Source organism: Sorex fumeus, unplaced genomic scaffold (assembly GCF_029834395.1).
Source record: "Sorex fumeus unplaced genomic scaffold, SorFum_2.1 ptg000008l, whole genome shotgun sequence".
Taxonomy (NCBI): Eukaryota; Metazoa; Chordata; class Mammalia; order Eulipotyphla; family Soricidae; genus Sorex; species Sorex fumeus.
In genome coordinates this window covers 54,067,885-54,091,983 of record NW_026606065.1, presented here as the reverse complement: position 1 = coordinate 54,091,983, position 24,099 = coordinate 54,067,885, and the positions used below count along the sequence as shown (strand labels likewise).

Here is a 24,099-nt window from a genome sequence, read left to right as displayed (position 1 = left end):
GCCAGGAGTAATCCCTGAACACTGCTAGGTGTGACCCAAAAAGTTAAAAAGTAAGTAAGTAAGTAAAGGCCCTCCCGTTGATCGTCGATTTGCTCGAGCGGGCCCAGTAACGTCTCCATTGGAGACTTTGTTGTTACTGTGTTTGGCATATCGAATACTCTCGGTAGCTTGCCGGGCTCTCCGAGAGGAGCGGAGGAATCGAACTCGGGTCAGCCATGTTGGCCGCTTGTAAGGCGAACGCCCTACCCGCTGTGCTATCGCTCCAGCCCAGAGAAAAAGTTAAAAAAATAAAAAGAATTAGTTAGATCTCCAAAAACAGCCTACCCTAAGGAACACAATTAGAGGAACAACCAGCCTTTCTCAGACCCTTGAATACTTTTTTATTCTCTGAAGATTGTGAAGTATGGCACCATGAAGATGAGAAACTCATACTAGAAATGGAGGGAAGGTGGGTACAGCAGTGGTGAAACAGTCAATAATTTCCATTTAGACTGTTTCCTGAGCTACATCTCAAGGCAGGTCTCTGGACGGTCTGTTTCTGGAGAACCTAATCAGCCCTAAAATCAAACCTAAAACTATTTCCTGCTATTAAGGACACAACAATTAGAAAGTTGGCTTGGGGATATGGCAGAAAGACCCACAGATCCAAGCTGAACTTCCAGGGAGCTGTTTGGTGAGTCAGTCGGCAATGCTAGACTGCTAATGCAGTAGCGCAAACAAGAAGATGACGTTTTGAAAGGATTCTTGTCAGAACTATAAGAAATAACTTAGACATGAGATACAAGACAAAGCAAACAGAATTTTTAAATGGCTGGGAAGACTGCGATGACACGATCTTTCCTCAAAAAAAGCAGAAGAGAAAATGAGGAGTCAGGCGGTCTGGAAAGTGGGATTTCAGCCCCGGATAACCAACATTCGTTTGGCACATGAGCGCGACGAAGAAAACAACGATAATGGAGAAGAGGATGGCATTCGCTAAATAAAGACTCTCCTGAGTCCTACACTCTCTCTCCTGCACTCAAAGTCTCCGTTTTCAGGTAACGCTCTTCAGACAAAATAACACCCTAGGTTCTCTGACATGTTCCAGTTGGAATCCATGCTATCTGAATCTACAACAAGAGGTATGTTTGGGGGAAGAAGATAGAAACCCTAAAATATAACTTTACAGGCACAGTCAATAGGGTATGCTGCAAGACTTGAAAATAAAACACACAAAAATACATCAGGAAAAATTTAGTACAATGAAAACTTCCCATAAGATTTCAGAGAGAAACAAAATACAAAAGAAGGAGGGGAAAAAAAGTAATTGACAGAAGTATTAAAAATCATGAAAGCTAATGGTAGTCGGAGCAGAGACATGTCTTCAAAGTCCCAAATGGGAGAAGAGAGAGATGGGCAACACAGCGGCTAAGGTGTCTATATCACACATGGGCAATCAGGGTTCCATCCCCAGCATCACATTTGGTCCCTATGCCTCGCCAGGAGTGAGCCCTGAGCGCAGAGCCAGGAGTAAGTCCTGACTGAGAACCACCAGATGTAGCCCCTCTCCCAAAAATAATCCCCAAAGAAAGTTCTTCCCAATCTTATATTCCAAGATCTAACTACGTGATCAAATATAAAGATACTCAAAACATGGTAAGTGTCAAAAACAATTCCCTCTCTAACATCCCAAAGCAAAGAAGCTATGCTGAACACAAAAAGAAGAACCATGAGGGCCAGTGTTTGTGGTGTGAGATGATATCTCATTGTTGTTTTGATCTGCATCTCCCTGATGATTAGTAATGAACACTTTCTCATGCGTCTTTTGGCCATTCCGATTTCCTCTTTGAGAAAGTTTCTGTTCATTTCATCACCCCATTTTCTTTTTTTTTCTTTTATTTTTATTAATTTTTATTAGTGACACCATGAGGTACAGTTGTAGACTTAAAAATTTTTGTGCTTGGGTTTCAGTTATACAATGATCCAGTACCCATCCCTCCACCAGTGCCCATTTCCCACCACCACAGATCCCAGAATCCCAGTATCCACCCCACCATCCCACCCTGCCTCGGTGGCAGGGCATTCCCTTTTGTTTTCTCTTGTAGAATTCAACCAGTTCCTTGTATATCCTTGATATCAATCCCTCATTTGTGGAATATAAAGTAACAGAATGGGAGACTTATACCCAAGAATAGTAGAGATGAATATCAGGAGGATTGCTTCTCGACTTGGAAACTGACCTCACATGCTGGGGGAAAAGGCAGCTGAGATAGAGAAGGGACCACCAAGTATGGGGTGCTTGGAGGGTCTGCTCGGGATGGGAGATGTGTGCTGAAAGTAGATTATAGACCTAATGATGGCCACTCAATACCTCTCTTGCAAACCACAACACCCATACGGAGAGAGAGAGCAAAAGGGAATGCCCTGCCACAGAGGTGGGGTGGGGGCGGGGGAATGGGGTAGGGGTGGTGGGAGGGCTACTGGGATCATTGGTGGTGGAGAATGGGCACTGGTGGAGGGATGGGTGCTCGATCATTGTATGACTGAAACATAAGCACGAAAGTTTGAGTCTGTAACTGTACCTCATGGTGATTCATTAAAAAAAATTAATTAAAAAAAATAAAAAGAAGAACCATGAGGAAGGAGAGGATAGGTACAAGAGAGTAAGGGAAGGTGAGGGAGGCCCTGGGAGCGATAATGCACAGGGCAGAGCAGGGCCAAAGGCCCCAGGAGATGAAGCTGAGAGAACACAGCCCGTGTCCAAAGGCAGTGACACTTGGGGGTGGAAGCAATAAGAACCGCTGAAAAGTCAGTAAACAAACCAGCAATAAAATTGGCAGGAAAGGAAAACTAAACACCGCACGGTATAACTGAGAGCACAGCTCTATCAGTGCAATTACAGAAACGCTTCAGATTGGTTTAGCTACAGCTAACAATAACTATGCCAGAAAATCAAAGGAGGTATGGGGAGACGTTGTGTGTTGGGGTGCTGGGGAGGGGTGAGAGGGTCACAGAGGGGAAAGAAGCTCAGTGTTCATAGCGCACACTGCAAGGTTATGGGAAATGAACAGGGAGGAAGCCATGGACACAAGTTAAGCAGAGAAGTTGAGTTTAAAATAAAATGTGAAAAACAATGGGGAGGAGAGAAAAAAAACACCAGGGTAAGTGAACCAAGAAAATCTGCTTTTTCTTAACAAGCTGTTGATCGACTTGACGGTTTGTGTGCAAACAAAGCGTCAGTGAAACATCAAAATGGAAACTCAAACTGAGGAAGGTTTCTGAGACGCAGAGGGCACTCGCGGTGCAGAGGTGCCCAGAGAGTAGACATGGCACCATCAGCACCAAGGGGAGCTGGGTGGGCCCAAATCAAAGCGGACCACTAACTCTTCCTCTGCCAAGTGCAGAGACCCAATTCACACAAGAGTTCAGTATGGCTGTAGACAATCTGGGCCTTCCCAAACCAAGCAGAAACCGTTTCAGGAAGATGATTCCCATAAAGGCAAAGGACATTATAAAGGTGCAGAGTGCAGGCAGAAGGAGGGGGAGAGGAAGAAGAAGAAGGAAAGAGAGAGGGAGACAGAGAATGTGTGTGTGAAAGAGAGACAGAGAAAGAGAGAGAGGTAAACAGAGAGAAACGAGGATTAAAACTCAAGGACATTCACAGCAATATAACAACATATTACTATTTTATAACTATTCAGAATGACAGAAATTAGGGGAAAAATTATACCACATTTTGATTTAGGAAGAGAAAAAAACTACACAACTCGATATTTACACTAATACAGACATTCTGGGCTGGAGCAACAGCAGAGAGGGTAGGGCATTTGCCTTGCACATGGTCAACCTGGGTTGGATTCCTCTGCCCCTCTCGGAGAGCCCTGCAAGCTACCGAGAGTGTCATGCCCGCACGGCAGAGCCTGACAAACTCCCCATAGTGTATTTGATATGCCAAACACAGTAACAATAAGCCTCACAATGGAGACATTACTGGTGCCCACTCAAGCAAATTGATGAACAATGGGAGGACAGTGCTACAGACATTCTGGGGGTGGGGGTGGGGTGGAGGAATGGCCAGCATGTATTCAAATTAAGTATTTCTGTTCAAAAGCACCATGCAACTCTAGGCTGCCCTAGACCTCTGAGCATAAGCACGGACTTTGCATCTGAGAGGCCTGGGTTCAATCCCCAGCACTGCACATGGGTTCCATCCTCAGTACTGCACAATCTCCCAAGCACAAGAAGTAACCTCTGAGCACAGAGCTGAGAGCAGCCTCTGAGCACCATTAGGTGCGGCTGAAAAGCTAAAACCATTCTAGAAACATGAGAGCCATGTAACCTAAGACGACTTTATCTTTGCATGCATTCAGTTTTCTTTCATACTTAAAAGATAAATAAAGGGGCTGGAGAGATAGCACAGAGGGTAGGGCATTTGCCTTGCACGTGGCTGACCCGGGTTCGATTCCCAGCATCCCATATAGTCCTCCTGAGCACCACCAGGGGTAATTCCTGAGTGCAGAGCCAGGAGTATCCCCTGGGCATCGCCGGGTATGACCCAAAAAGCAAAATAAATAAAGCAGACCATTTTTTTTAAAAATAAAAATAAATAAAATAAAAGATAAATAAATAAAATGGGAGCTGGGCTAAGCAGATAATCCAATAGGCTGGTACATAAACTTTGCATACTGAAGTACCACACGGTTCCAAGTATGGAACAGCCTGCAAGCACAGTCAGGAGTTGGCCCTCAGCAGTTATGGCTCCCAAACCAAAAAGCAATTAAAAAAATTAAAAAGAGAGGGGCTGGAGGATAGTACAGGGGATAGGGCAGGGCATTAACCTTGCACACAGCTGACCCGGGTTCAATCCTCAGGATCCCATATGGTCCGAAACACTGCCAGGAGTAATTCCTGAGTGCAGAGCCAGGAGTAACCCCTGAGCATTGCCAGGTTTGACCCAAAAAGCAAAAAAAAAAATAAATAAAATAAAAAAACAAATAAATAAATAAAAAAGAGAAAGGGAAGCTATGACAACCTCTTAGAACTGACTGTGAGATTTAAGTATCAATTATTCCATGATATCTGCTGTACCACCCCTGGAAAAATCTAGAAGGAAAGAGGTTTTATTTGGCATCAGAAAGAGTAGACAGGGTTGGAAAGATACAACAACAGGCAGGGATGCTTGCCTTGCACCCAGGCAATTTGGATTCGATCACCCACATCCCAGATGGTTCTCTGAGTCTGCAGGAATGATCCCTCTGGGCAAAACCAGGAGGAAGCCCCAAGCACCACTGGGTATGGCCCAAAATTCAAAAACTAAAGAAAGGGCAAAACTGCAGCTGAGGTCTCTCTAGGATGGAAGCGCCATGGGGTGGTCTGTTCATGGCTGTCCCCCTGCTGCCCATCAAGTGATTCTGAGAACTAGACTCGCCAATCCAATCTACTGTGATAAGCCTTCTGCTTGATTGCTCTGAATTCTTAGAACAGGGATAGTCCTAATCTGGAAAGGGGCCTTTCTAATAAAAGTTTCCGACTCTTCCTGGTACGCCATGGAAAGGAAATAGCACGGGAAGAATCAGGAGAAGAGCCAAGGAAGCAGAGGACCAACCCTGCCCACCATCACACGGCCGTGGCCAGAGCACATCATACACAACTCAGAGAATTCTTCTCCGGCAGCAAGTTTCTGTTCCAGTTCCCTCAGTCTTCTAGTCAGTGCCACACGGGAGAGCTCAGCTCTGGACATACAGAGAGAATCCAAGGCCATCATCTCCAGAAAAGGGTGCCCACACAAGATCTTATCCTCTCCACTCATTCCCAGAGCTGAGATGCTCAGGAGCTGAACAGACTCTCTCCCCTGCACAAATCTCATTCGCTTCTGTCTGCAAACTTTCAAAACAGTCCAGCCCTGGCTAATGGGCTCTTCTGCATCTCTGCAGTCCATGGTCTGATTTTCCCTCCAAAACCTTTGGCATCTTCCCTGGCTGCCTTATACACTACATGGCTACAACCACACTAGCAGCTGTTCACAAAAATACATGCATATTAAATTGTACCTGAGCAAAAGAAAGTCACTGTAATCCAACAGAACATCTATTTTTATTTAGATTTGGGCCCAATGGCTATGATGAGCAATTTCAGATATGCACCATAATAACTGAAAAATCTAAAATACTTAAGGATGGATTATGTAGCAAAGTACATTTATTATATAAAGCTAATTTTACTGTACGTCATATTTTATTTATAGAGAAAAACTGCATTTGCCATTTACGGCACGCACCAAGACACCGTTTTCTAAATTTTATATATAGACATTCACATTCCTTGTAATAGAGCTCTCTCAGCTTTCTGCTGAGCTGTAAGAATCACGAGAGCAAGAAAGGCCATTAGTCCCTATCAATATTTCTAACTTCCAATATTGGTGCTAACACTAAATGCCACAATCAGTATCCACACTAAAGCTGATACAATACCACTACTGATAATAGAAAAGCCGTTTTATCATATGCCAAGCACTGAACTAAATCCTTTCCATATATTCATTCATTCATTCAATGCTCTTAACAACCCGATAAAATGTGGCTAGCAATCCTATCCACATTGATAGGATTGAGGAAACAAATCAGTGCACAGATGAGGAAACAAATGTACACAGAAATCCAAAACGGCCCTAAATTAGGTTATAAACAAGGCTCAGTAGAATGAGCAACAATTACAAGTCATCAGAATCCACAGCTAGTAACCATTCAACCTACAGTGGCTTCCATAAGAGCCTGATCGAAAGAGGGAGTTTACATAGCCCACTGCTGGACTTCAAATACAGCACGAGTTCAGTGAGTAAAGAATGAATGGCTTTAAGCATATTAATGCAAGCGTCTCTTTGGCTTAGAATAAGTACTAAAACACTGCTTAAAATTCTGCCATTAATGTTGCAAGAGGAAGAATAAGATGAAGCAAAGTAGAAAACCTTTTAACAGTCACATTTTGTTCCCTCTGAAGAGGATTACAGATTCAAAGTCATTGAAAACCCACAGTGGCACTGGCAATTACTGAAGAATGCCAAGAAAATGTAAAGGTTTATTTATTAGTCATAGGGTGGAAAATTAATTCAGGTCATTTGGGGGGAGGGAGGTTGAACAGAGCAAACGCAGAAGTGTTCAGAGGTTACTCAGGAGACTGTGCTCCTACTATCACTACTGCCCACTAAGGATCCTGCAGCTGGCCACGCTCAAGAAAAGAAAGCAAAGGATAAGACTAGCAAGGAAGGGCAGAGAAGCAGGTACTTAGTTTTAAGATGACAGAACATAAGGGAACTATTAGGTTTTAAAATTCAATGTTCTCAGCCAGTCCTGACTCAGATGCAGGGAGAAAGGGACTCTCATTCTCTGCTGGTGGGAATGCCGACTGGCCCAACTTTTTTGGAAAACAATATGGGCATTTCCTCAAAAAACTAAAAAAAAGAGCTCCCATATGACCCAGTAATATCACTTCTGGGAATTTATTCCCATGATGCAAAAAACACAGTCGAAATGACATCTGCACTTGTATGTTCATTGCAGCACTGTTCACAATAGGCAGAATCTGGAAACAACCAGAGTGCCCGAGAATAGATGACTGGTTAAAGAAACTATGGTACATCTACATAATAGAATACTATGCAGCTGTTAGGAAAGGGAAAGTCATGAAATTTGCTTATTAGTGGATAGGGCCAGAGTGATAGCATAGTGGGTAGGGCATTTGCCTTGCATGCAGCCGACCTGGATTCAATTTCTCCGCCCCTCTCGGAGAGCCCGGCAAGTTACTGAGAGTATTCCACCTGCATGGCAAAGCCTGGCAAGCTACCCGTGACGTAGTCAATATGCCAAAAACAGTAACAAGTCTCACAATGAGACGTTACTGGTGCCCGCTCAAGCAAATCGGTGAACAATGAGAGGACAGTGACAGTGACAGACATGGAGAGTACGAGGCTAAGTGAAATAAGTTAGAAAGAGAGGGAAAAAATGACTGTACTTATTTGTGGAATATAAAATAACAAAGTATGAAACAAATACCAAAGGACAATAGAGACAAGGGACAAGAGAATTGCTCCACAGTTGGAAGCCTGCCTCACAAACTATGGGAGACAGCAGCTGGGATAGACAAGAGACCACTAAGTCAATGATGGTTGGAAGGATCACTAGGGATGGAAGATGTGTGCCGAAAGTAGACAAAGGACCAAACATGATGGCCTCTCAGTATCTATATTGCAAACCATAATGCCCCAAAGTAGAGAAAGAGAATAAGAAGGAAATTGTCTGCCTTAGAGCAGGGGATGGGGTGGGGTGGGGGTGGTGGGAGGGATACTGGGGCCACTGGTGGTTGGAAAGCTATACTGGTAGAGGGATGGGTGTTCAATCATTGTATGACTGAAACTCAATCATGAAAACTCTAACTGTATCTCATGGTGATTCAATGAAAAAATAATAAAATAAAATAAAAATTAAAAAGTAAGTAAAATAAAATTCAATGTTCTCATTTTAAAACTCAGAAAGCAACTCAGGACTTACCCAAGAACTCACAGAGATTTAGTTTCCAGATCAAGTGTCACTGCCAGGGTGATTGTCTCAGCAGTGTGACTCCTTGATGTGCTATTTTGCCTCTGTTAGCATCTGCAGCATTCATTCACCAGTGCACTTTCCATCTCTTTGAGAAGTGTTTGTTCCTCATTTTACAAAATCAAAACAAAAGGACCCTGTCTATGAGCTGCTGAAAAATGAGCTGTGAGCTTAATTTAACATTAGAAAGACCTGACACTGAAGAAAATAATAAAAATCCCATCACTGCATTTTACCTTGTACTTAACATGACAGTAATAATTCCTAAACACCAGAGTAGGACATCTGGCATCCCGATGAACAAAGTGGAGAATAATTTTAAGAATTAACAAATTATGGGCATGGAAATTAAAACAACAACAACAAAAACGTCAAATGTTTTGCTCAAAAGGATCCTGAGAGTTAGACAATAGTAAAGACAAGTCCCAAGACATCAATCATTGACGGCGTTACCCAACGTTTAAAAGGCATCTGAAAAATCATGTTAAGAAAAACTGCTAAAAGCAAGATGACTTGAAGTTTCAGTAAATCAAAGTCGGCTCTTTATTCTCTCACCAAAATGTCTTGTAGTCTTAGCATCAAGTAAGCTGGAAACTTGAGACTTCCATTTCTCAAATCGATTCCACTCACTTAAATGTATAAAAAGCAAAGCCTTGGCTACAGAGCAATTTATTAAAAGAAAAAAAAAGTGATGTTTGTTGCTGCTGGGCCACAAATAACAAATCAATGCAAGGCATTTACTTTGCCATCGAAGTATCTGTGCATACTTGAAACTGTATTTTCCTGGTTCTTTATGAGATGCAACATGAAAGCCACAAGGCTGGCCCCAACGAGTGTGATCTCTCTATCACCGTCCACATACGATGCTTCTCTCCGGAGAACAAAAGTGACTTGGCACAATCGACACACTTTGAAATACTTCCCATGGTTTTCATACCAGTCTGGTTTTGCGCTGGGTCTCACTTCTCTGCATGCAGAACTTACCACCGCCCAGCCGTGAAGCAGATAAGATGGATCCGTCAAAAATGAAAAATTTTTCATTTGACAAGAAGGGTATGGGTGAACAATGGTGACAGTTAGAAGGAAAACACCAGCCATCAATTTGCCCTTAAACACAGTTGTTCTAGGCAAGAGGCAGCCAGGAAGCAACAGCTATAAAGCCCCAAGCCAAGGCCAGGATAAAGGGGAACATGGTAAGATCCACAAATGCGTCTGAGGTGCAGTTGGCAACTTGTTACAAATGAATTAGAAAGCTGGGCAAGAAAGGTAGAGCCAAAGAGTTCAAGTGGCATCAAACATGTACTGTATCGAGAACCGTGGAATGCTTTTTTTCACCCAGCACAAATATGCTTGCAAACACAGATACAGACCTGCTTGAGGAGAGGAAGAGTTAAGAATGGAGCCATTTCCCACAAGAGAGGATATTTCTAAAAGGAGGAGGACAAGGGGGTGTTAGGGAAGGAAGGAGGAGGGAGGGAGGGAAGAGAGAGAATGAGCAAAGAAGCGGAGCCCTACTGTGATGGGAAGTAAAAGTCAAAGCCCATATGCCCCTCCACAGCAGCAAATCAACTATGCAACATACAGGAGACCCCAGTCTCATTGACTGTCACTGCTTTGCAAAGCATCTGTTAGGGTTTTTATTTTTTCCTGCGTTGTTTGTTGGTAGCTTTTTAAGGCCGGCTTTTATTGCTCACTTGTCATTTGACTCACAGTAAAGATTAATAACACTGCATATGGTGTGAGATGAGTAAGAAATTCAACATATATGGCACTCAGTGTAAAATTATGCATCATATCCCTTGGAGATTTTGTGTATCCCTTTCACATGAAGAGTTCTCTACGGAGAGGAGAAAGGTAAAACTTATTTGCCATGCTGTGGTTGACAAAGAGGCTGAGGAAAGGCATCTGTGAAAATGAAAATGATGTTCCCTGCCTATACTGTCAAACTGGGGAAAAAAAAGTGATTTCAAAGTTACAGTTAACTCCAACTCATCCAAAACCTACACAAATCAAAAAGCCAAGATTACCATAATTTGTTTTGGCTTTCATTCCTTATGTAAAAATATTTAGAATTCACATCTGCTGTCTTTGGGAGGGAAGGGGGTGAACTTCTCGATGGAAAAAGAAATTTACAAACACTGCACCCCCACACCCCACAATTGTGGGGGCTACGGGAGAAGGCGGGAAAAGGGACCTAGAGTTAGAGAAATGAGTGAGTTCTTAAGTGAGCACTCAGAACTGGGTGTGCACATGCAGGCCAAAGAAAGCTACCGAGTCTGTAGAGACTGAGCTCAGAATCCTTCTGTAAAGCCATGTGGGACCCTGGGAGAAGGAGCGAGAACGTCAGGCGCCCGGAAGGGATCAGACACAGACTGGGGGATCCTATGAGGGAATTTTAAACACAAACACTAGTCTTTGATTTCAAGTTGTTTCTGAAACTTCAAACTTGTCTCAGACTCCCCCCCTCCTCCCCCTTATCTTCATAAAGCTACCTTATTGTGGTCTTTAAAAGGCAACCGGAAGGGCTTACATCTGTGTGGAGAGAGATGTGTCCAGTTCCAGCTGGAGGGGCAGGAGCAAGGCTGGGAGACAGGGTCTAGAGTGATAGCACACAGGGAAGGGAGTTTGCCTTGTGCACGGTGGACCCGGGTTCGACTCCCAGCATCCCATATCATCTCCCGAGCACCGCCAGGAAATTTCTGAGTGCTTGAGTCAGGAATAACCCCTGTGCATTGTCCAGTGTGACCCAAAAAGAAAAAAAAAGGGCGGGAGACAGTGGCCCACAACTTCCAGCTCATTCCTAGGACCACAGGGACTTCTGGCCTCCACCCTGTTCTTCCCAATGGCTCTAATTTTACTGGACTTCCCACCAATAGGTGACAGCAGGGTTTTTTTGTTTTGTTTTGAACTCTGGAAAGTTGCATTTGAAGCAATTTAAATGGTGATGACTACAATGCCTTTTGAAATGTTTATAGATATGAAAGATAATTTCCAAGACGTTTATCAATGACTTGCCTCCATCTCCTAAGAATATCAAATTGCTTTTCCTATCACTACAGGGGAGAAAAGCTGAATCACTGGCCACAAATTACAGTTTAACACAACATAGTTAAAGGACAACATACTGTCTGCTTTTAAAGTCGGCATAAAAAGTCAAAAACCATTGGAGAACAATCTCTGAAAAGGTGTTTTGTTCTACCAGGCAAGAAATGAGGAAAAAATTAACAGCAAAGTGGGACCACACAAAGCAAGAAAAAAAAAATGACAAGGAAAGGAGAAAAAAATGGTAGGTAAAGAATGTGCAGTGATGGCCAGCGAGATAACTCAAGTGACAGAGCACAGCATTTTCATGTCCAGGTCTGAAGTTTGATCCCCAGCATCAAATAGAGCCCTGAATACTGGAGCCATAACTCTGAGAACCCAAAAGCGCCACGGGGTATGGCTTCAGTGGTCCTCCTGAGAACCACCGGCAAAGCAGTCCACTCAGGTCAAATTCTGCTGGAAGAGGTCCCCCAATGTCTTTTTTAAAGAGGGATAATGTAGTGAGAAGCATCAGATGGAGAGAGACAGGGAAAAGGGAAAAAAAGCACACATAAATGGAGTCAATGTAGTTTTTAATTAAGCACCTTTTTATGCTTCTCAAAATTTTCTCTTCACCTATAAAATTGGTACATGGAACTGCATCTCAACTCTGACATTTTTTCCATAAATATTTATGCAAAACTAACATAAAAGTGTACACCCACAGGGAACAAAGAATAAGCAGAAGGAAATGCTCTTAAAATACCAAATTATCACAAATGAAGCCTGCTATTGTGATCTCGAAACTGTAATTTCTGTTATTTACTTCCTATCAAAGTTCATCAACTGTAATAGATCTTTACTTCATGAACTTTTTCTACCAAGCATTAATTCAAGCTCATCAAAAAAAAAAATAGTATTTTCCAGGAAGAGAGTAGACTAAATCTAAATCTTGGTCCCTGACTTACTGTGTTAGGTCAGATATTTCTCAACCAATGAAAATAAATCTTTCAAATAAGGGCCTCCAGGTATTGTACAATGAAATAATACTAGTACTCATCATAACAACTGTCCCCATTTATTTTGCTTTTTCTGTGTACCAGGTCCCACGTTAGTCATTTCAGATCTACTCTCTCAATACATCATCATCCCTTTTGGTGGGCTTTATGAAGAAGTTCGTCTTACAAATGAGAAAAATGAGATCCAAATAGGTTACACCCTTGCCAAGTTCCCACAGCAAGGAGCGGGCGGTGAGGTTTCAAGTCAGCCTTTGAAAAATGACACAACTTCATGAATCTTAACTATCTCTTACATATCAGAGAAAATACAATTTGTGCCCTGGAAAACTTGAACATAAACATATTTGTTTTCCTACATTTCCACCTTAATAAAAAATCTGGTTGTTAAACATATAGTAACTCTCAATTATGTTCATCCATTAATTTCTATGGCAACTCCTAGATTGGGAGTTTTCCAGTAAGAAATACACAGGGTGGGCAGTTTCCTCTGTACCTAAAAATGTTCCACGTGCCCTAAATACTATCAGACAATAGAAAAAGACTGTGCAACCCCACCCCACTATCCCAGTAACCCCAGAACCATTTTGAACATTTTCCTATTTAAACACAGTGCAGTCTCAAAATAATTTCCTTCTGGACTAATCTGAAGGATACACCCGACTAAATAAGGGTTAGATGACTTCAAAGTCATAAGGTATTCTGAAAAGCATGGCCACTGTTATCTTTCGATGAGAATGTTTTTCAACTTGTCAAATTAAGAAATGAAAGAGTCCTTTTGCTCACTGAAAAATTTTAGATGCAAACAGAAGTCTGTACATTTTAATACTAAACAAACACCTCTACCACATACTTGGGGGTGCTTTTTGGCACCAGGGCTTGCAACTCAGAATGAAAGTACTGACAGAATCTTCCTCAGTTGTCTGATCTGTGGTCACCCAACTTCAAATAAACAAAGCAACTTCCGCCCCCTCTTCCATTGCTCAACCCGGTTTGAATCATGGCAGTGCTCCTCCTCATGACCCCTGCATGCACTCGTGTTCCAGGGCATCTGCTTTGATTCATTCCTACTGCAGCAAACTCTCTAGCAGACAACACTCCTTGTGTCTTGCATTTTAAATACTTGCATCAGTGAAGCTGAAAAGGGGTGCATTTCTTACACTCAAAACTTAGTATCTCATTATCTCTAAATATATCTCCCACTGGGTGATGTTTCTGGACTTTTGCTAAGTCTCTGAAGGGATGAAGCTCTGTGCACACTTTTAGATCATTTCGGAAGTGGTTAGGAGGGCATCCGGTACGTGGTTCTCTAATCAAATACTCACTTAGGCTTCTTGGAAAGACCTAGAGTGACAGAACACACAAGGCAGAGCTCATCATCAGAAAATAAAAATGTGTTTGAGACAAAAATCTGTTTTACAATGGTATTTATTTTCTAAAGGTTTAAAACATCAAATTGGTATCTTCTCCCACACTGGGGTTATTCGAAGGTCATTTGCATGGCATTCCTTTTCAATATGCTGATAAATTTTATATGATGCATGCTCCCCTTTCTTTATTATGGTTCATAATCCCCTACAGCAAAAGGGCAGCCTTTGCATTTCTGACCTTTCTGGGTATAAAAAAAGAAGAAAGAAAGAAAGAAAGAAAGAAAGAAAGAAAGAAAGAAAGAAAGAAAGAAAGAAAGAGAAAACCTGATTTTTCCCTACAAACAAAAAGACTTCCTCTCCCGCTTTGCAGCTGCAGCCTTTCCTTAGTCCAAGAACCAATCCTGTTGGGCAGTCAGGCATTTTCCTGGTGAGGTACAGCTACAGACAACCTGGTGTGGTGGAAATGCTCCTGCTCGCCTTCCCTCAGCCTGGACCACTCCCCAAGCCCAGCCTGATTCCTGGAGGTGTCAGAGTCCCAGCTGGTGTGAAAAGGGGACGCTGCTGTCAGTCAGGGGAGAAATTTCCTGCTTCTGAAAACCTCTCCCTGCGTCCTCAGCCTGCACCTCCAGCTGCCTTGGAGCGCCGTGTTAGAGTATTAAAATAGCTCAGGCCCGATGACTTCACTAGTTTGCACCCACAGGCCAGTTGGCAGAACTCACAGGCAGGCTGCTCCTTAGGGGAAGACATTTGTTTTTCCCTCCCCTGCCCCCACCCTCTAATACGAATCTCTGGTTGCATTCTGACTCCGGGATAAATCTCCTTTCTGAGGTTCGAGTCAATGCAGATCAAATGGCAGAAATTTAAAATGCTGAACTAAACTGCTAACCAATATCAAGGCACCGCCCAGCCTCCCTATTAGTATCTTTTTAGCCTGGATTTCACGGACATCACAACTGCTCCACAGAGGAAACTTATGGAACCTTAAATAATCGGATCTTATTTCATTCATTTCAGGATCAAATTCCTTCTCGAAGAATACTTATGGTAGCTGAAACTCAGCCCCAAATTTTCAAGTCTTTATCTCATGTGTACTCCTTTTCCACAAATAAGCAGGCTGACAAAGAATTCATTATCACCACTTGGGCAAAAATCACTCCCCACTACATTAAACTAAGAATGAGTGAGGGTCCTTAAAGGCTTAAAGGTGTTTTTTTTCCCCACCACAGCAAGCTCTAGTGATCAATGCTCACAAGGATTTTGAAATTTTAAAACGTGTTAGGCATTCATGCAATGAAATAAGTGCTCTTCTTGCATTATGTTTTAATGTTTATAATTTCCCCTGATAGAATATTTCGTTTGCTTTTTTGGCAGTTACCACATGCTCATAAAAGAACATTTTATATAAATATCCATATATAATTATATATGTGGAGATATATATTTTTTTAACAAAGCAGAACCTACTTATGTTCTGGAATCATAACTCAATGCTATGTCCACTGTGCACTTTGATTCCAAAAGAGAGCATTTAGATTAACTGCATCAGTGCCCTATGGACAGAAGATTTATGCCAGAGAAAATGATCCCATATGATTCTATGGACATAGAGCTAATGAAATAATTTGGTTCACTGGTTTAAGAGGGATCCTCTAAAAGGGGTACAATCACTATGCCAAAGGAGGGGAAGATACTAAAATTCTACTCCTATCACCCTTAATTTTTCCTCAGTATCTGATAGTTACTAAAAGCACCTAAATGATGCTGCCATATGTATCCATGATGTTAGGAATACATGACTCACCACTAATCCAACCATGACAAAAATAGATTCAGAGAACCCATGTGCACATAATGGCAGTGGATTTTTTTCAAATGCACTGTATTATTCAATGATTTGTCCATTTTAAATCTTTTAAAAAAAGATTTGCTTAGTATATCACATATGGCGAGTACTCTACACATTGTCCATGAGGATCAATATTTGCCTGTTAGAACTTAATCCCTCACTCTTAGATACTATACAGTGAGGTAGCCTTGACAACATGAAACAGTGTCTGCAGCAACGCTACCTTTATGGTAGTGCAATAACTTAGGAAATTTAGTTTTGTTACAGCTTTGTAAGGAAGTGCTAGATTCCCTTCATCATAAAAAAATGGGGCCACTTTGGGCATAATTCAGAGAAATATCAATAAATTAGAGTTTTCTCCTGCAGAGGCTAATAAACAAAGATACAGTGGAGATTCCGAATGCCCAAAGGTCAGTTATAAGTGTCATTACAGTCATAATAATACACAGAAGAAAGAGAAAGGCTAAGGCATTTGTGACTAAACATCATAATTCAAAATCAAAAAGTAACTTAGGTGTAGCAAAAATCTCACATACTATGTGGCTTGAGTGATACACGGCTGATCTGGGTTTAATCTCCAGCACCCCAGATAAGATAGTGCCCCAAGCTTATTAGGAGTGACCCTTAAGAGCAGAGCCAGGTGTAGGGCCTAAGTACAGCCCAGTGTGACCCCAAAACCAAAATTAAACTAAAATCTCATGTTACCAACAGTGTCTAGGGCTGGAGCGATAGCACAGCGGTAGGGCGTTCGCCTTACAAGCGGCCAACATGGCCGACCCGAGTTCGATTCCTCCGCCCCTCTCGGAGAGCCCGGCAAGCTACCGAGAGTATTCGATATGCCAGACACAGTAACAACGAAGTCTCCAATGGAGACGTTACTGGGCCCGCTCGAGCAAATCAAGTGTCTATAAAGTGTCTATAAAGGTTGTGTAATCCATTCAAAGTCATATAAAAGCTATCATTTAGAGTCAACGTTTTATTTATTCCATGTTGCTCCCTTTCTATCACTAAGGTATGGAACTTAACTCTGTTCCTCTTCCTCTCTTTCATATAAAAACTATGCTACCATATGACTGAATAAAACACAATCAAGTGTACACACATTCATGTAACTCTTGCCTACCTCTGACTCAAATTCAGACACACAGTACTGTTTTCTGACTGGCACATACACAAAAAGTACATTATATTACTGTGGTGTATTCACATACATAGACTATAACACTAATCATCTATACACACTCATACACACATGCATGCATCTTACTGCTGCTTGATTCATATACACGACTTATATAGGTGAATCAAGCTATTACTCATCCCCTATACACAGTTATGTGTATACATTTAGTACTTTATACCCCTATGCACTTTGCACTACATGGTCAGTTACCTACCAGCATATGTACACAGACACTAAAATATGCAATCGTAACTCATTTTTATATTCAAATTATATAGTTATTAAAGAAAGAAATTCAAATGTGAAATAGATATTCACATAACTATTTTTAAATTAAAATAGTTTGCACTATAGAATAACTTATCTAGACCTTGATTTGCCTTACAGAAGTCTGTAAGGAACTCAATGGCATAAATTAAATTATAACTAGATACATTCAGATACCCATGAAGATGTGGAAATTTACAGGGGCATCAGTATCCATTTATACCAGAGGTTCCCAGATTTTATTTGGCCTACTGATATCACTTTTGGGAAAAGCCATACCCCACAGTGCTCAGGGGAATTTTCTATTTGGTGCTCAAGGCACCATGAGGTACTGGGGATCAAACTTGGGCATCCCACACTGAAAAGTCTGTTCCACCTCCTGGAAGATGCTCCAGGCCCCAAACAGAGCCGATATCACCAGGAGGTCCCAGATGGGGTAGGTGCTGTCTCCCTGCCTTCTCCAGATGAAATCCCGGTGACCATGAGCTTCTAAAAGCATGGCTCTGGCATGCGGGTACCAGGACTATTTCCTGAACTGTACGGCCACAAAAGTGGCCATGTGACATTTCCTGATATGCAAAGTGAACAATGGAAAGTATTTCTCCCTGAAAATCATGCTTGAATGGTGGTGGGAAAATCTGAGCAAAAGATAATGCCCAACTGAAATACATCTGGACTGTGTATTTAACAATGGTGCTATGCCACCCTGGGAGGGGAAGGGTGTCTGACCCTCCACCTGTGCCCCTTTGTGGCGGCGACATGATGGCCTGCATCTTTTAGAGCTTAATGAAGAGCCAGGTATGAGAGTGCATTGACGAGGCACATGAGGCTTCATGGAATGGGAGGTGGAATAGGTCCTGCTCCCCACCATGACAATGCTCCGGGTTGCCACCCTCAAACACCTTCTCCAGCTTCTGACCGACCATGAACCCAGAGGCACACATAACAATCTTGGAACTCAGGGGCTTCTGGCAGTAATCCCTCTAGGTTTATTACTAAAATATCAGAAATCCAAATTTGCATGGCCGCTATTGTGGCCACACAACATCATATGCTCTTCATAATCAACAATAGAAAACAAATTTTCTAATGATGCTTTTGTGGTAGTTCTGAATGTTGGGGAAAATTCCAAATAACAATGTTGGGTCTTTTGTCGTAATATTGAATGTGATCAACATAGAGAGAGACAGAGTAAAGTGGAAATCTGCCACACAGGTGGGGGGTGAGTGGGACGGGGGGGTATACTGGGATTCTTGGTGGTGGAAAATGTTCACTGGTGCAGGGACAGGTGTTTGATTATTGTATGACTGACCGAGACTTGAACTAAAAGGCTCTGTTACTGTTCTCACGATGATTCAACAAATAAATTAAATAAATAAATAAATAAAAATTTAAAAAAAAGAAAGAAAGAAAGAAAGAAAGAAAGAAAAGTCTGTGTTCAGAGGCCAAAGAGCTAGAACACATTAAGGCACATGTCATCCATGTGCTGGGCTCCAGTTTGATGCCCAACACATGCAGTCCCTTGGGCATCACTGGGTATAGCCCTGGTGTCCCCCCAAGTATTTCCAGAGGTGACTCTGATGGTCTCTGGAAACACTATTCCCTCAGGCGCTCACACTGAACTGTTCAGTCTCGTTGGCCTAACAACCCATTGGAGAGCGCACCCCCACACCCAGCATACTAAAAGCATGTGCTCTAGTCTTTACACCATCTCCCCAGCATTGGTTGAAGATATTAACATTGTTCATTTTATACTTTCCTTCAGACTATGGGGTAGAGAAGAAGAGATGCACAGCAATCAGGAGCAAGAGGCAGTATCATGTGCACATGCCTTGGACAAATGCCCACATTATGAGTTCATAGAGCAGTAGAGCAAGTGCATGTGATGTGGAGAAAGTATCTGTGCAACATGGATTGGACCTCAATTATAGAGTGGGATCTGAATAGACGTTCTCCCTGCCACTCAGGGGCAACTCACACAAAATGCCTACAGAAACAGAATCAGGATTCTTACAGTAGTTAGAATTGGCAATAAGGTAGTTCTCAGGGTTTTTGACAAAGGGATATAAGCAGACAAGAGACTGCAACAGAGAAGACTCATGGTGGTGAGCTGACAGAATAATTCCAAAGTGCTGAGACCTAGAATAAGAAGATTTGGGAAACTTCAAACAGGGCCAGAAGTTCAGCAGGAATGGGAAGGTGCATAACTGAAATACAAATTATTAAGGATGACAGAGCCCACCATCTCCACAATCCAGTAAGGATCTAGAGGTAACACTGAGAAAATGAGATTATGAAGAGGGGAAAAAAAAGATGCCTGCAAGTGAAGTGGAGGGGTCTCAGACTGTGCTATGCTATTCTCCCACAGGCTATGAAAACAAACAGTGAGTATTTTTGTTTTGTCTGTTTTTCTTTGTTTGTTTTTTGTTTTGGGGGTCACACTCAGCGATGTATGGGGGTTACTCCTAGCTCTACACTCAGGAATTACCCTGGTGGAGCTCAATGTCCCATATGAGATGCTGGAGAATCCAGGTTGGCAGCACACAAGGGAAATACCCTACCTACTGTGCTACTGCTCCAGCCCCATGATCAGTATTTTTGAATGCTTGCTTCCTTAAGTTACTTTCTATGTCTTGCTTCCATTTCCTTACCCATAATTCCCTTTCTTATGAAAGACAGTCATTATTACCTATTCTCGATTTATTACTTTGAAAGTGTCTATGTAGTCAAACTACTAGGCTACTGCATTAAGATACTTGTAGATAACAGTCTTGTTATTTTAATTTAGTGAAACAAAAACATCAGAAGTAGTGGGAATGTTAGATAAGCATACACCTGCTGGTGTCAGGCATGAGAGTTCACCTAACATTAAGAAAATCAAAGACAGCTGCTCCCTGGGATAGTGTCCTGTCAAACCAAATAGCATCATCACGCCACAGTTAGAAAACAGAGCTACAACAGGTCACAAGTCAGCTCTTTAAAATGGAGCAACATTTGGGGTATGGGGCTGCCAGCAGGTCAATCTGTACCTGTGAGGCAAGTGCATCAGCAGCCTGATAGCACCTTCAGACTTCCAGATATCCCAAAATTTCTGCTGTGCCTTTGGCCAGACCCCAAAAACTTAGGGCAAAATTTACCAAGAAAGTAAATGACCAAAAGTTAGGTATATGGGAGACACACCCACAAACCACCTCCCACTCAGTTATGTAACTGGAGGCAAGGTCTCTCTGATTACTGATTGAACTGCTTAATGGTCATGATCCCAGAGACTCAGAGACAAATCTCAGAACTCAGAGGCTTTTGGCAGAACTGCATCCAGTCCCTGCAGTAGGTTACCCATGCCGGGCCACCCCAGGTGGGAATAGGTTTCGTGCCTTGGCCTGTTCCCCCTGGCGGCTCAGTGGCCGCCATCCTCCAGAAGACACTGGATGGTCAGGTTTGGGCCCGCAGTGATGAGATACACGGAACCACGTGGGATGTGGGTAGAGCTAGCCCTTTCCTCCCCACTCCAACGAAACCCCGAGTCACCACCCACAAACGGCCTCTCTGACTCCTGATCAATCTGCTTAACGGCCATGATCACAGAGACTCAGAAACAAATCTCAGAACCCAGCAGGTTTTGGCAGAAATCCTTCCAGATTTAAGTGTCAAAATTTTGAAATTCCAAAATCACGCAGCTACAACTGTAGCCACGCGACATCATGCATTATTAATAACCAGCAACAGAAAAGAAATTATCTACTGGTGCCTTTTCGACAGATTTGAGTATTGGGGTAAAATCCCAAATAATAATGATGGGTCTGGTGTCAAAATATTGAATGTAATCAAAGTAGACAGAGTGTAACATGAAAATCATCTGCCCCACAGGTAGAAGGAGGGTGTGGGGTGGGGGGTATACTGGGGTTTTTGGAGGTGGAAAATGGGCACTGGTGAAGCAATGGGTGTTTCATTGTATGACTGAGACTTAACCCTGAAAGCTTTGTAACTTCTCTCATAGTGAGTCAATAAATAAAATTATAGAAAAGAAAAAAACAAAAAATAAAATAACATAAAATGGAGCAATATCCCTAAAAATGGAACAGACTTTTAAGAAAATAACCGTAAATTCTTTGAAGGCCATTCGAAAGACAGTATCCATAGACCAAGATAAACATCTGCCAAGGTTCAAAATGGTGAAACCCTGGGTATGCACATCACCACGAGGACAAGGTAGGAGGGGACATAAGTAACCTCACTGCAAAAACTGAAGTGACTGCCCTATCAAGGACTAGAGAAAAAAATCCTCAAAGATCAGTGGGTCATGTACAAATGAATAATTAGACCTGTTAAGACAGAACTGAAGGATGACCTTCTAAAGGACTCAAAAACTATGTATTTAAAAGCACCAAAAAGATAAAAACTCCTGAAATAAATTTTTTTCTGCAGAGCATATATATAACATGAAAAAAGCGGGAGGGTACAGAGAGCTGGAGAGAGAGAATCTGAATAGCTGCTTCCTTAGTCTTTATCTGGAAAACTATTAAAAACATCGCAAATGCCAGCTTACCTTCTGCAACAGGTTGTAGGAAGTAAATCAAACTCTGAATAAGGGAAAATCTAAACCTAATGATTAAAGTAGATGTAGCAAAACAAACAAAAGCCTCATGGAGTCAAATACTCAAGGTAGGATTTGTAAATTGTTGGTTCCAATGGAAAATTTTAATTACAACCAGCCGTGACAGAGGATACCATTGCAAAGGGCCCCTGACCACAGAATTTTTTTAAATGGAGGACTTTCAGGCATTGGAGAAAACAACCTATTATTGTGGGCCAAAATACGAACAGGAATCAATGATATATTATTTAATACTCTCTCTAGTTGACAGAAATCAACAATGGAAGCAGACCCAAAACCAGTTTACAAGCTTATATACTTTCATGGAGGTGCCATGGGCCCACGGTTCACTCTCAGCTGAGCTGAGGATCTAATGCAGAGCTTCAAATATGTTAGCTCTGTGCTCTACCACTTAGGGTATCTCCACGGTCCCTTAAAAATTACATTCCCTCATGGTTAAAGCAATAGACAAATGGCAGAGAAACAGATGTATAAGCATGAGGACTTCGACGAGACAGGTGCTCAAAGTGGTCCTATTTAACATTTTTATAAATGATGTCAAAGGGGAACCTCGGGAGAAAGCAGGCAAGGGTGGATTAAGCTATTTCAGTAACAAAACATCAAGCAACAGAGATAACCATCCTTTCAGCATCAATCTGACAAACATGGTAGAATGCTTTTAACCAACTTCCACTTAACTAACTGTCCAGATTAACCAATGGTTTCCATTGCCCTTTTAAATCATTCTGACTGATATCCTGAAATGCACCAACTAGGAGGCCTCTTCCCATCCCATGGAGACCAAGTAGCCCTGCGACCTTCAGCTAAACCATACTTACAGGAAGAGTCATTCTAAACCCAAAGCTGTACATGCAGCTTTTCTTTATTAAGATAATACAATTTTATTAAATGATGGATTACTTAAAATTATATACGAGCGGCTGGAGCGATAGCACAGTGGGCAGGGCGATAGCACAGTGGGTAGGGCATTTGCCTTGCACGCATCCGACCCGGGTTCGATTCCCATCATCCCATATGGTCCCCTGAGCACCACCAGAAGTAACTCCTGAGTTCAGAGCCAGGAGTAACCCCTCCGCATCGCCGGGTGTGACCAAAAAAAGTTATATATATATATATATATATATATATATATATATATGTATAAAGAAGTAGTAAGGTATTTCCATCAAAAAAAATTAACTTCAAATGCTTTGAAATTTTTCCAAGATTATCCCTAATAAAACAATTGTGTTTTGAAGAACCACTAAATAAGACCAATGCATTGTAACTGTATAACAGGTAAAATAAATCCTAAATTTCCTCAAAAGTGCTTCAATTTTGCTTTTCTTTTGAGACACAAATTAGAAATAATGGGCAATCACCATGAACATGATATGGATAGGAAAGATAACCATGAACTCCAACCTTGGAGTCACAGTCAAAGAACAGTCTTGAACTTACATTAAAAAAAAAATTGCACAAGTTATAGTTACCTGGGTTAAAGCATCAAACGGTGGACCCAAGTCTCATCCTTTATACTATATATGATACCCTGAGTGCTGCCAGGAGTCATCAGTGAATGCAGACTCAGGAGGAGCCCTTGAGTTGACAGAGGTGACCCCAAAACACACTAAAAAAGGTAAAATATTGCCCCAAATGTGTATCCATAAGTTTTATGTTTTAATGAAATAATTAAGGTATGTACACATCATTTTAGGATTCCTCTACTTCAACACTTTGGCCAATTGACCAAGTGCTGATTATTTCATTTCATGTCAAAAAGGCTCCACTGTGTCTATGAATATGACCACTCTAAATGGGATCTGAAAAGAAAACAGTTGGTCTTAGTTCTCCTAGAAGTCAAATTTGAATGGTGTAGATGGATATGCTGACAAACATTAGCAAACCACCATACTAAGTACTGTAAACAAATGTACAAAGTCAAAACGTAAAGTTACAAACTTGGTCAAGAGAGCCATGTATTGAGCTGCTAGTACCAATGCTAGTGACATCCAATGAGGCTGGAGAGTGAGTTCAAGGTGATGTGTGTGAGTCAAACAGTACGTTACAACTGGGCGCTGGCACACAGAGCAGCACAAAGCAGCACCAGAGACCCCAAACCCCCAAATCCCCAGACTGCAGAGGCTGAAGAGGCATGCTGGGAATGACATCACTTGAGAGTATAAAATACAGGAACTCATTCCATTTTAAACAAAACAATGACATAATCAC

General features: G+C 41.9%; 1 protein-coding gene across 3 annotated transcripts in view; it reads right to left on the bottom strand.

Moving 5' to 3' along the window:
• The window catches only part of KLF12 (KLF transcription factor 12), a 730,941-nt gene that overhangs the window by 381,280 nt on the left and 325,562 nt on the right, over nt 1-24,099 (bottom strand). Inside the window, exon 1 of one of the 3 annotated variants that reach the window (XM_056109472.1) lies at nt 8,523-8,539. The exons of the other annotated variants lie outside the window; for them this stretch is intronic. The gene's annotated coding sequence lies outside the window, so the exon portion shown is untranslated. Of the gene's footprint in view, nt 1-8,522; nt 8,540-24,099 lie in introns of those variants that run through there. 3 annotated transcript variants of the gene reach the window in all.